Source organism: Eleginops maclovinus, chromosome 2 (genome assembly GCF_036324505.1).
Source record: "Eleginops maclovinus isolate JMC-PN-2008 ecotype Puerto Natales chromosome 2, JC_Emac_rtc_rv5, whole genome shotgun sequence".
NCBI lineage: Eukaryota > Metazoa > Chordata > Actinopteri > Perciformes > Eleginopidae > Eleginops > Eleginops maclovinus.
In genome coordinates, this window is record NC_086350.1 from 7566425 (window position 1) to 7579759 (window position 13335).

Here is a 13335-nt window from a genome sequence, read left to right on the forward strand (position 1 = left end):
AGTCTACCAGTTTAATACAAAGCTGTATTTATACCGAAAAATAACCGTGTGACTCATACAGACTTCAGAAATGCATCTCCTGAAAGGGAAAACTATGCATTGGAAGACGGTCGTTGTAAAAACAGACGTGTCCTGTACAGTAATCCTTTAAGATTGTTAAACTGGATGTTTAAGTCCTCAGTTGAGATTTATGTATATAGATTGTGTCTATTCTGTGCTTAAGTTGACAGGAGGATGCAGTGTTATTGTTGTACCACTGTGGGGCACTAAAGTGTAAATGTGTAGGTTTGCATCATATGCAAATGAGGGTGTGTTCACTTCATGAACTTGTCCTGATCTGTGTTGTATTCCAAGTTAGCCCGGCTGAGCGAAGGGTACAATAAACCATGCCTAAGAGCTAAACGGTTCACCGTGTCTGCATCAAATATATCTCTCCGAGTGCAACGCAGGATGAAGCTGCAATCCTTAACTTAACAAAGATGTAACATGTTACTTTGAGGCCAAATCGTGTAGTTACTTATCGATGAGAATAAAGGCCCGAAAAAACAACAACCATCAGAGACCCATAGCGTTAAAGAAATGCTCTGTTTGGAGAAGTTTGAAGCGGAAATGACGTTTTTGCATTGTTTTATTTCTCTTAAGTAAAGTAAATTGCGTACTATAGGTTAGGCAAGTGTGTTTATATAGCACATTTCAACACAAGGCAATTCAAACAGCTTTAAAACAAATAAAAAACATTAAGAGCATCAAGAAATAGTGCAGAAGAAACACATGAGGGTTAAAGGAGCCAAGGGCTTTCTTTGCAAAAGTACCCTATACTGTAGACCTGACTATAACACTTATTAAATCCGACTGTCTCAGGATTCAAGGATAACATTGAGAATTTAATGTTGAACAATGTATCGGTCTCCTGAGAGACTGTCAAAAATTGCCTTCGCCGACTATATTTCAAGTCGTCTAGGCGGGGTATTGGGTAAAGTTTTCAACCAGCAATAATCACGCCTCGGATAAACCTCATTGGCTACGATACTGCCACTGCGCAAAGCTAATGTACATCATGAAAGGAAAGAGGCATCTCTCGTGTCCGCACTACAGTCTGCTACGGTTTACACAAGTGCTGTGGCTACACAATAACCCAGTTGTTCAGAGAGGTAAACCATGGAGACGTTATTAATGCATCTCCTGAAAGGGTCAAGTATGCATTGAAAGTCGGGGTGAATAATAATAACAGATTCCAAAATAAATGCAAGGTTTAGAGAAGTTTTCAAGCTGAAATATCGGTGTGGTTTACCCTGTGATCACTTTGAATACAACCTACTTATACTACTGCGTTTCATTTTACATCGTTTTTACTTGATTGTGTAATGTATGTTTTCTCTTTAGGTTAAGTATGCTTACTGTAGGGTTAAAGTAGCCTGGGACTTTTCGTTCCCCTGTAGCTACTGTGGACCTGTCAGTGGCACAAGTTAAATCCGACTGTCTCTCAAAGTAAAGATCATTGGTTTTATTGTGAACAATGTATCGGTCTCCTGAGAGACTGTCAAAAATTGCCTTCGCCGACTGTATTTCAAGTCGTCTAGGCGGGGTATTGGGTAAAGTTTTCAACCAGCAATAATCACGCCTCGGATAAACCTCATTGGCTACGATACTGCCACTGCGCAAAGCTGATTATGTACATGAAAATTAAGTGGTATCTATCCTGTCCGCACTACAGTCTGCTACGGTTTACACAACTGCTGTGGCTACAAGTCTACCAGTTTAATACAAAGCTGTATTTATACCGAAAAATAACCGTGTGACTCATACAGACTTCAGAAATGCATCTCCTGAAAGGGAAAACTACGCATTGGAAAGACGGTCGTTTTAAAAACAGACGTGTCCTGTACAGTAATCCTTTAAGATTGTTAAACTGGATGTTTAAGTCCTCAGTTGAGATTTATGTATATAGATTGTGTCTATTCTGTGCTTAAGTTGACAGGAGGATGCAGTGTTATTGTTGTACCACTGTGGGGCACTAAAGTGTAAATGTGTAGGTTTGCATCATATGCAAATGAGGGTGTGTTCACTTCATGAACTTGTCCTGATCTGTGTTGTATTCCAAGTTAGCCCGGCTGAGCGAAGGGTACAATAAACCATGCCTAAGAGCTAAACGGTTCACCGTGTCTGCATCAAATATATCTCTCCGAGTGCAACGCAGGATGAAGCTGCAATCCTTAACTTAACAAAGATGTAACATGTTACTTTGAGGCCAAATCGTGTAGTTACTTATCGATGAGAATAAAGGCCCGAAAAAACAACAACCATCAGAGACCCATAGCGTTAAAGAAATGCTCTGTTTGGAGAAGTTTGAAGCGGAAATGACGTTTTTGCATTGTTTTATTTCTCTTAAGTAAAGTAAATTGCGTACTATAGGTTAGGCAAGTGTGTTTATATAGCACATTTCAACACAAGGCAATTCAAACAGCTTTAAAACAAATAAAAAACATTAAGAGCATCAAGAAATAGTGCAGAAGAAACACATGAGGGTTAAAGGAGCCAAGGGCTTTCTTTGCAAAAGTACCCTCTACTGTAGACCTGACTATAACACTTATTAAATCCGACTGTCTCAGGATTCAAGGATAACATTGAGAATTTAATGTTGAACAATGTATCGGTCTCCTGAGAGACTGTCAAAAATTGCCTTCGCCGACTATATTTCAAGTCGTCTAGGCGGGGTATTGGGTAAAGTTTTCAACCAGCAATAATCACGCCTCGGATAAACCTCATTGGCTACGATACTGCCACTGCGCAAAGCTAATGTACATCATGAAAGGAAAGAGGCATCTCTCGTGTCCGCACTACAGTCTGCTACGGTTTACACAAGTGCTGTAGATGCAAGTCTACCAGTTTAATACAAAGCTGTATTTATACCAAAAAATAACCGTGTGACTCATACAGACTTCAGAAATGCATCTCCTGAAAGGGAAAACCACGCATTGGAAAGACGGTCGTTTTAAAAACAGACGTGTCCTGTACAGTACTCCTTTTAGATGTAACATGTTACTTTGAGGTGAAATCGTGTAGTTACTTATCGATGAGAATAAAGGCCCGAAAAAACAACAAACATCAGAGACCCATAGCGTTAAAGAAATTCTCTGTTTGGAGAAGTTTGAAGCGGAAATGACGTAGGCTCCGGTACGTCTCTGTCTATGGTCCCCTTGAATCAAAGCAGCCAAGCCAGGAATAGTAAAACAAAATTGAAATATATTTGTTTTTAAAATATTTTATTACACTGCGAAGACTCTGGGATAGCCTACACAAAATGTTCATAAAAAATACTGCTTTACACGACAGAGCTATATAAAAAACGAGTTCATTTGACAAAAAGGGGACGTTTACCCTGTGATCACTACATAACCTACTCACTAAATGTGTCATTAGACATAGTTTAACCTTACTCTATTTGATATGTATAAGTTTTTCCTATTCCGGCAACTTACTTGGGACATGTTTTTGCATTGTTTTATTTCTCTTTAAGTAAAGTAAATTGCGTACTATAGGTTAGGCAAGTGTATTTATATAGCACATTTCAACACAAGGCATTTCAAAGTGCTTTTAAACAAAACATAAAAAAACAAAACATTAAGAGAATCAAGAAATAGTGCAGAAGAAACACATGAGGGTTAAAGGAGCCAAGGGCTTTCTTTGCCAAAGTACCCTCTACTGTAGACCTGACTATAACACTTATTAAATCCGACTGTCTCAAGATTAAAGGATGACATTGAGAATTTAATTTTGAACAATTTATCGGTCTCCTGAGAGACTGTCAAAAATTGCCTTGGCCGACTATATTTCAAGTCGTCTAGGCGGGGTATTGGGTAAAGTTTTCAACCAGCAATAATCACGCCTCGGATAAACCTCATTGGCTACGATACTGCCACTGCGCAAAGCTGATTATTTACATGAAAATTAAGTGGTATCTATCCTGTCCGCACTACAATCTGCTACGGTTTACTCAACTGCTGTGACTACAAAATAACCCAGAGAGATAAACCATGGAGACGTTATTAATGCATCTCCTGAAAGGGACAAGTGATCCCCTTAAATCAAATGAACCAGTTTAGTATACAAAAATGTTTTGTCATCTTTATTTTTTAAAATACAATATAACACTACTAAGACTCTGAAATAGCATGCAAAAAAGAGCAGTTAAAATAAAATACAGCTTTACACTTAAAAGAAAAAGTGTTAATTTCACTAAACGATGAGGTTTACCCTGTGATCACTTTGAAAACAACCTACTAATAGTACTGTGTTTCATTTTACATCGTTTGACTTCATCTTATTCAGTATATGTTTACCTATTCCTGCAACTTACTTGGGACATGTATTTGCATTGTATTTTTATTATTTTCACTTAAAGTTAAGTATATTGCTTACTGTATGGTAGAAGGGGCCTGGGACTTTCATTGCTAAAATACCTGCTGTGGACCTGGTGATATCACTTGAGAAATCCAATTGTCTCATGTATTTAAAGTAACGTTTGGGTTTTATTTTGAACAATGTATCGGTCTCCTGAGAGACTGTCAAAAATTGCCTTCGCCGACTATATTGCAAGTCGTCTTGGCGGGGTATTGGGTAAAGTTTTCAACCAGCAATAATCACGCCTCGGATAAACCTCATTGGCTACGATACTGCCACTGCGCAAAGCTACCGACTACAGGCTGCGGAGGGGTAGGCTATAAAGTGCACACACCTTTCAGACATGGTTTCAACATGTTTCCTGTTGAATGACTGCAAGGACACTCCGTTGGCGAACTTTTATATTGTTATTGCATGGTTAGGATAAGTGAGTTAACTTATATGGATTGTTTTGCTGTAGTTTTGTTAATTTAGCACATGTACCTGTGTTCCATAGACACAGTATGCTCTGGGCTGGTTAAGACTAAACATACCTTGCAAAACAGGTTACACAAATAAGATGTTATCAGAGTAGCCCTAAAATGTATTTTATCATCCCATACTATAGTTTTTCTCTAACTGTATGTTCGGTTTGTTTTATATAACCTTTACAAATATAGTGTCTGCAAATAGACTTCCTGCGAAACGTTTTGACATATGATTCAACTTTATATATACCGAGGGTAAGTGTTCAGCAACTGCAATATACAGTGGGGAAGATTACAGATATTTAAGGTTCAAATCGAACCAGTTTAAACAAATAAAGATCACAAGTGAGTGCATGTATAATATACATATTACGTTTAAAGAAAGGCATTCTGGGGATTTCTAGAAAAAGCAGGGAAGATTAAGAGTCTACAGCTTTTGGAAGTAATTCACAGCATTCAATACTACAATCATTACTGACATCGACTGGGTAGTTCGTCTAAGCAGTTCATGTGTGGGATGACACTTTGGTATATGGTATAGTAGATCTATATAGTATAGTTGTACAGCTGGTATATCTCACTCATTAATGATTAACACTATGTAAGTCTCCTTAGAGACCGTCAAAAATTGCCGTCGCCGACTATATTTCAAGTCGTCTAGGCGGGGTATTGGGTAAAGTTTTCAACTAGCAATAATCGCGCCTCGGATAAACCTCATCGGCTACGATACTGCCACTGCGCAAAGCTAGCGTCAATACGGTACGCCATGGGTAGTGACTCTGATACATACGTAGTTGAGTTACGGTCCGTTCGCTTTGATGAAAGACACATACACACGGTCTTTGCTGCACACAAGTCATGTAGTGTCCTTAATCAGGTAGTTATATAGTCTAGTCACCGTCAGTTCTTTCGTAATTTACTTGTTTTAGGTTTAGATTTAATAACTATCGCCGTGCCGCAATGCATCCTGGGATGTAATGCCATACTGTTTTGTATTGTCAGCCCCGCTTTATTGTGTCGTTTATATGTATTATTAAGATATACAAAAGTTGCACATTGACTAATAATAGGACACAAAAGCAGTCTTAGTAGCTGTGTCATTTTAAACGCTTGATAAATAACAGAGTAAACTGCCGACATTCTACGGTGGCCCTGTAGACAGTATTACTAAACGCGAATTCCTTTTTGAAGAGCTGATACCTGACACACACTCGAGTGAAAACACTCTTTCAGTAATGAGATAGACATCAATCACTATGGTTATAATGAGGATATGACACGTGTCAAACAGTCATTTGTTTTCGGTGAACATCATCGTAAAACAGCATAGAACACTGCTTCCTTGTCATCATGGCTGTAACTTTGAAAAGTTATGCTTCTAAACACCACCAGATGTCGACATAGACGAGGATAAACCTGCTCTGCTTTTCCTGTCAATGCCTGTTTATTTGAAAACTAACATAACAACAAATAACGTTAGATTATCTGAAAAGATCTGTTATTGAGATGCAAAATCGTGTGATGTCCCATTAAGTGACATTAACCTATTTTGCACGTGCTGAAAGTGTAACATTGGGATATATTTACAATCGCAGTTTACTGACACTTCCTTTTCGCCTGGTTAAAATCATTTAATCAGATACTGATGTCGCAAATATGACGTTTTTTGAATGAAGTTTGTCGTGAAACCTAATAAATGTCATGACCAGTGGCGGCTGGTGGAGTTTTCTCCAGGGGGGGCTATAACTCCAAAATGTATAAAAGAATAAATGAAAACAACAAAAACAACATTATAGATAGATAGATAGAAGTGCAAAGAGAAACAAGTGCGATATATAGAGTATGTACAGTATATGCAGTTAAGAGTGATTATGGAAAGATAAGGGCAGTATAAAGAGGTGGGAATAATTGGCATAGTATAAACAGATGTAGTATGAACAAATATACAGATGTGCTATATTACTATACAGATGGCCAATATACATATATAATAAATATCTATCTATCTCTCTCTATATCTCTCTCTATATCTATCTCTCTATCTATCTCTATATCTCTATATTTAAATAATATATATCATATATAACATGGACAATACACATACTTTATGACAGAAGGCTGTGACGTCAGCCCCGCCGCCAAATCCAGCTGCATTCAGCTCGGGGCGCAGGAGAGGTGCGCCCCAACATCGTCCTATTTCTTGTATTGAAGAGGTGCTACTGCGCATGTACAACGTTTAACGAGAGTCTATTCACCTTATTCACCTCGAACGTTCCACCGAGCCTGAGGGGTACACTTACCACTTCCGGGAGTTCTCACAACGCGATTTCAATAGCCTCGTTGCACGGTAACCGTAAATTCTACTTCCGCTGTTACTGTATGCGCTTCTAAACTTCCGGTGTGATATCGGTGAACGTCAAACATGGCGAGTTTCTACACTAGATGCCTGCAGGATCTCCCAAACATTTCCATCTCAGATGTCCACCGACTTGTTCGGATGGGCAGTTCTACACCGAAGAGCAAACGTGATAAGGGATACAAAATGTACCTATCCAGTTATATCGACAATTATGAAGGTAAGTTGTAACTATGGCACAATATTATTGTAGCTACATAGCTAACATTAGCGCTTACATAGTGATATTACTGTGGTAATAGCTTTACTTACTTTTATAATTTAACGTGGTCTTTGCTCGACTTTTCAATGTTCAATGTCCAAAATCCTCCGACGCAAGGCTTCGTTGTCCTCAACCAAGTCACTTGCTCGTATCACCGTTTGTGGCAACACCGAGTAGTCGTGGTCAGTAGCTACAGCCGCGATTTCCATCTCGTTGTCAGAGACATCGGGACTCTCCACATCTGGCCGCGGGCGCCTCTCCCAAACACTCGGTCTAGGTGCCGATAGCTCAAACCCGTTCCAAGAAAACAGAACAGGACTGATCCCTTTTGGAGTTTTCTTAGTCCCCCGGCTGTCACGACAAAATCTGTGCTTTTAAAGTGCCTACTGCAGACCTTTGAATGTTTCGTCGGACTGAAATTATCCCTTCGGATTCTCCTCAGCCACTCGGCCCGTACCGCCGGGTCAACGGGAAATGAATGAAAGGAAAGTAGCTTATAGAGCTCCTGCGGTCACGTGACTTTTGGTTGGGAGCCACCATTTTGGCAGTCAACAAGACCACCGGTGCCAGTGTTTTCTTACCGAGCGAGTATACTTCTCATTTTAATTCAAGTGAAATTCGGCTTTATAGTACAAAATTAGAGAGATTAAATATAAGCGACCCATATAATTCACCCGGTGTGCTTTTCAAGAGCATAACCTCCTGCTCTGAAGACGATGTACCCGACTTGCGCTGCGCAGACATCCACAGCTATCTTGTAAGCTTTCCATCAGTGTACTCAGGAGACTCCCTCAGAGCGTACAAAAGCTTGGAGGCTTACAAATGGTGTCAGTCCGGCTTCGTAAACAACATTCAACTGTGGAGTCTTACATCCAAAAACTTCGGCATCATCACTGCAAGGGTAAGTATTAAATTATTCCAGTTTGGTGTGACGTTATTGTTTATAACCATATCACGGCAGTTAACTATTTGAAATAAAATAATCTGAATAACACACCGATCACAAGTAGACCCAACATGTAATCAGACAGGAGTTTGATCTACCCACCTTTGACGGATGGCTTCTGCAGATATCTTTGCCTGCTCTACTTTGTGCAGTTTAGCCTTCTGCCTTCTGTTAAAAACCTCCAGTCTCGTTTTATGTCTCCTCTTCTCTGGAGATGGAAGGTAATCGAAAATTGAGGGGATAAAATCCGGACTCAACGGATTATCACTCTTTCTCCCTACAAAATAAGAAGGAATATTTCAACACGGGTTTGTTTACCACTAGCTTGCTACAAGCTAACTTGCTAACTGGCTAGGCTGCGCCAGAGCCACACTTGTTGAGTTAAAAAGGGACATCACAGTGTCCGTTAGCTATAATAACTGGGTGCTACTTCTTAAATTAAACTAATTAAATTTAATTAAACTGACCAGAAACTTTTTGTAGCATTGTACTGTATTCCTTCACCCACCTGATATGAAGTGATCACTGCATAAGCGAAAGCCAACGGCCGGGGGGTCCCATCTTTCAGTCTTTTTCTGAAGGCTCCTGGCTCTTTTAATCGCTCCAATCCACTTCTCCCTCCTCTCCGCGTCTTTAGGAATGCGATAATACGATACACCTTTCTTTTTCCCACGCCTATTTGTGCAACCTGGTGCACAGCAGTTATCCACCATCCTTGACAGTCTGCCAGTGCCTGTCAATTTACTGCCGCGATGACTGCCAAAATGGCTGCCCCTGTCGTATCTCGTCACGTGACCAGCATATATGACATCATCTGCAGGAGCTCTATTGTACCTCGAAGAATTCGTACACTGAGGTACACAACAGTGCAGTGCCGATGTCCCCAACATTTGAAAGGTCAGTCGTCTTTCTTTTATTGTGAACACACTCATTGTACACTTCTAAATAGTAAAAGCCGGTTACCGGTATCCAGCTGTCAAACGCTATCATAACACGGAAGTGTTCGACCGGAAGTTTAGACGCGCATACAAGTAACAGCGGAAGTAGAATTTACGGTTACCGTGCAAGGAGGCTATGGCGCTTCACTGCTGTGTTCCCCAATGCACATCATCAAAAAGGAAAAAATCTAACCGAGGACAAACTTTTCACCGTTTCCCCATCGATCATGGACTACGTCGGCAATGGATAGTAAAAATCAGAAGGGATCCTTCTGTCGTAATTTTAAGGTAAGTTTTATTGAGTTTTAAGCAACATCAAGCAATAGCAACATGCACCTAGCGCTGTCTGGCTTTGCTAATTTGAAACAAGATAATACTGTATTTGAGTAGATATCAATGAATGAATCTTCATCTTCATCATTAGATTGAAGATTCAGGTTGAATCTTCAATCTGAATCTTCAATCTAATTTGAAACAAGATAATACTGTATTTGAGTAGATATCAATGAGGCTTATGTGATATTACATCAACTAGAGATAACATGTTAATGAGATAAAATCAACATGTTATTTTCAGTCAGACAGGGAAAGGTACATCGTTGATAAAACTCATAATGAACATTTAGCAAGCTGGTTTAAACTGTGGCACTGCTCTGCGAACTGAGCAGTTTGCCCACTTAGCACTATGATACCTGTATGTGGTACGGTGACTCATTTTTCCGCACCGAGGGAAAAGACCTAGCCCTCACAAATATGTGTGTTGGGCTCCTATTAACTGTCGATTAAATACATGTTAAGTTTTAAATAAAATCAAACATAGTACAGTCAACAACTCCATATCACAGCTAAGCTTACTACCCCTAGCTGCTACACGCTAGCAGAAACTGAGGTAAATTAGCGTCCATTCTTACCTTCAATGTCGTGGATAAAACCTTCGATCCAGTTACTGTATCCTTTAATTAACACCGCCCGGGGGATGTTGCAGTCGGTACTGGCCCACTGCTCCACATTTTGAATTGTTAATTCTGGCAAACAAGAAAGGTTGGTGGTCCACACTGGAGTTTCCATTGCTGGTGCTGCTGAATCTTCCATAGATCGTATGCATCGGAGTCAAACTTCCGGGTTTGTGTACCCCTCAGCCTCGTTCGAGTTTCAAAATGGCCGCCAGGTGAATAAGGCGAATGGGCAAAGATTCCTGCGCCCCAGGGCGGAAACACGTCACCTATCAGACAATGTCAACGAACGAAACAACTTTACTCATCATTAACTATGAAATATTTATCTTGCACATCTAAAAAAATATATTTCGAAATATTTTTATTTTATTATTTCACTTTTATTTAATTTTTTATGTCTTATTCAAGGAAATGTGGTGAGAGGTGAGTGGTGGGGCGGCGCCCTAGCGCCCTGTATTGGCCAGCCGCCACTGGTCATGGCATGTTAGCTGTCCCTCCCTCGTACCTAAACAAGGACAATATTACACTTTTCTTACCTGCTTGCTCCTTCACAAGTCTTTTGAACAAGTAAAACTTTAAACGGGAAAACTTGAACATTGAAGTAAAAATTGAAATCCATAAAGAAAAGATTCTTTATTATGCGATGATGCTGACCACGCTGACCTCAAGTCTAACAGGAATGAAAAATGGCCGGACCGTAAATTGATTACGCGTCGTTTGGTATTTTCACTTGTGTGTTATATAGCCATGTAATGAATGACCCTTCAAAAAAGTGCCTAAACAAATTCCATGTTTGCAGAAACCTATTAAATTTAAGCAATGGACCAGGGACGAGTTGAAACTTTCAGCTATTGAGGCACTATTTATTATCCTTGAGAAGGATTTAGTAAACTGCACTCTTGCAATTGTGATTCGTTTTTTTCTCCAAATGTACCTGTTAAAACTATTCAAAACCCCCCCCCCCCCCCCCCCCCCACTTCATCTACTCATTTCAATTGTATAAATTCTTAGTTAAGATTACACAGCCATATTTATCTGAGATTGAAAAACACTGCCTAGATTACCAAACACAGTAATGATGTAGGGATTAATTAAAATGTCAATGGAAATACTAAATTATGGGATTTTTCCTTGAAGATTATGTCCTCGAGTAACATAACACTCCCTCTACTGTTGTTTTCACCAACATTTGTTTACACTAGTTATTTTATTGCAATACATGTTTTTACCTTGTATCTGGTTCTGTGTCTGTTTTTTTCTTTTGTTGATTGTGGCTTATGTTCACATCTCTATTTTGCCGTTGGACCAGGAAAACGCAATGTCATCCCTCTATGTCTTGTATAGCACTGTAAAAAGATAAATGACAATAAATCACTCTTGTTTGTTGATGGATAAAATAACTCAGTAATCGTAACAATGGCTTGTAAATGTAAAATAACAAACCGGATTCGTCAGTTGAAAAATCCTATATACAAGCCAGCCACCAGGAGAAAAGATAAATGGGGGATGTCTAATACTGTACATGTTTTCGATCAGGCCATAAGCCCCTATTAATGATGAGCACTTTGCACACTGTATTTGTGGTATGACACATTCACTGTGTGGTTTTTAGGGAGCCCTTTCCCTTGTTGTAAAGCTTCAGTGGGATAATGCAGGTGCTTTTGGGTGCTCAGCAGATAAGCGTTGGCGTGCCAGGTGTTAAAGCTGCCTGGGCTGACACATTAGACAGGGATTTGCTCCTGCCAGAATGTCAGGCCAATGAGGTTCATAGAGGTAGGCTTGGATCACTGTCAGAGACAGGTAAGTATGAAGATAAAGGGATTACACCATGTTTGCGCAAAGTAATCTCAAATGAATCCTGCCAGCCTCTGTTTCATCCTCACCTGGAAAACACACATTTCCAACACATTACATGAACCGAGTTAAATTCAAAGGATGATCCCTTTAACATGGCTTAGAGAGAATTTGAGGGCACATTGGGTTATGGTCATTTAACAACGGTTACAGTGATAATCTCCTGTAAGTCTTTGAGGCACCTGATTACTTTTTTGTATTAGTACTTTCCCCTTTATCTTCAGTTCTGCCCAGTGAAGCGAAGTGTTGGGTTCTGTATTCACCTGGGCCATGCCATGAATGAGACTCAGTGTGGGGGTCCCTCACTGTGAGACTTGACCTGTTGAACAAATAGGACTGTGAAAGCAGTTGAAGTCCCTTTCGGTTAGCGACTCTCCCCGCTGGTTGGCTGAGAGATGAAAATAGAGTGTAACAGATGGCTTAGCTGTTTTCTGCCATTCAGCACAAGCTGCTGGGCAGCCCGCATAATACCATGCCATCTAAAAGAGACTCAGTGGGCTGCACATAGTCTTCAACATGCTGAGAGCTATTTTCCCCCTCAACCATCAATCACAGGTTTCAAAAACAAGAGAAAAAAAATCAATAGTCATATTCCGGTCACTCAATCCAACCCACCATACAACATGTGGAGAAGCTCATAGTAAGTAGGACTGTTTTGGTTTGGGGGAAATGTAATCTTGTCAGTAAAGTGTGTAGACTGTGTTTTTGCCAACTAGGCTGATCCAGCTTAGACGACACAGTGCCGCTTACAATCACAAAGACCTTGTCAAGGACACACAACCTCTTAGAATTACTGACATTACTGAATCAATGGGGGATAGATATGGGGCACACTTTGTGTAAAAGTGTGTGCATGCAGTGTTTGTTTACCTACAGGCCATTGTGTAATCTGGGCTTCATCTCATCATTTGGTTAAGGACATTTATTAATTCTGAGAGTCCCTCTGTTGCCTCTCAGAGTTGGGCCACATGGACAATACAGGATGAGCCGGGAAAACTGTGATTAGATTGTGTTATGAGCAGGGGAGGAAAACAATGACATTTTTCTTGTGCAAAGTGACAGCTCTGCCAGTGCAAGGAGACATCTGATAAGGGAAGACAAATGTCGCTCATGGTGCCTTTTAGTTTCTCCCTCATCTTCAAGGTCAAAAACACA

At 40.1% G+C, this 13335-nt stretch overlaps 6 non-coding genes across 6 annotated transcripts; all 6 read right to left on the reverse strand.

The window, feature by feature from the left end:
* Positions 1-906: 906 nt before the first annotated feature.
* LOC134860542 (U4 spliceosomal RNA) lies at positions 907-1047 on the reverse strand. The gene has a single exon (XR_010165244.1). It is a non-coding gene; the product is annotated as a U4 spliceosomal RNA (small nuclear RNA).
* Positions 1048-1525: 478 nt separating this feature from the next.
* On the reverse strand, positions 1526-1666 carry LOC134860615 (U4 spliceosomal RNA). Its single transcript, XR_010165258.1, has one exon. It is a non-coding gene; the product is annotated as a U4 spliceosomal RNA (small nuclear RNA).
* Positions 1667-2654: 988 nt separating this feature from the next.
* On the reverse strand, positions 2655-2795 carry LOC134860553 (U4 spliceosomal RNA). The gene has a single exon (XR_010165245.1). It is a non-coding gene; the product is annotated as a U4 spliceosomal RNA (small nuclear RNA).
* Positions 2796-3790: 995 nt separating this feature from the next.
* Positions 3791-3931, reverse strand: LOC134860564 (U4 spliceosomal RNA). The gene has a single exon (XR_010165246.1). It is a non-coding gene; the product is annotated as a U4 spliceosomal RNA (small nuclear RNA).
* Positions 3932-4550: 619 nt separating this feature from the next.
* Positions 4551-4691, reverse strand: LOC134860626 (U4 spliceosomal RNA). Its single transcript, XR_010165261.1, has one exon. It is a non-coding gene; the product is annotated as a U4 spliceosomal RNA (small nuclear RNA).
* A 783-nt stretch (positions 4692-5474) lies between these two features.
* Positions 5475-5615, reverse strand: LOC134860576 (U4 spliceosomal RNA). Its single transcript, XR_010165247.1, has one exon. It is a non-coding gene; the product is annotated as a U4 spliceosomal RNA (small nuclear RNA).
* Positions 5616-13335: the final 7720 nt, after the last annotated feature.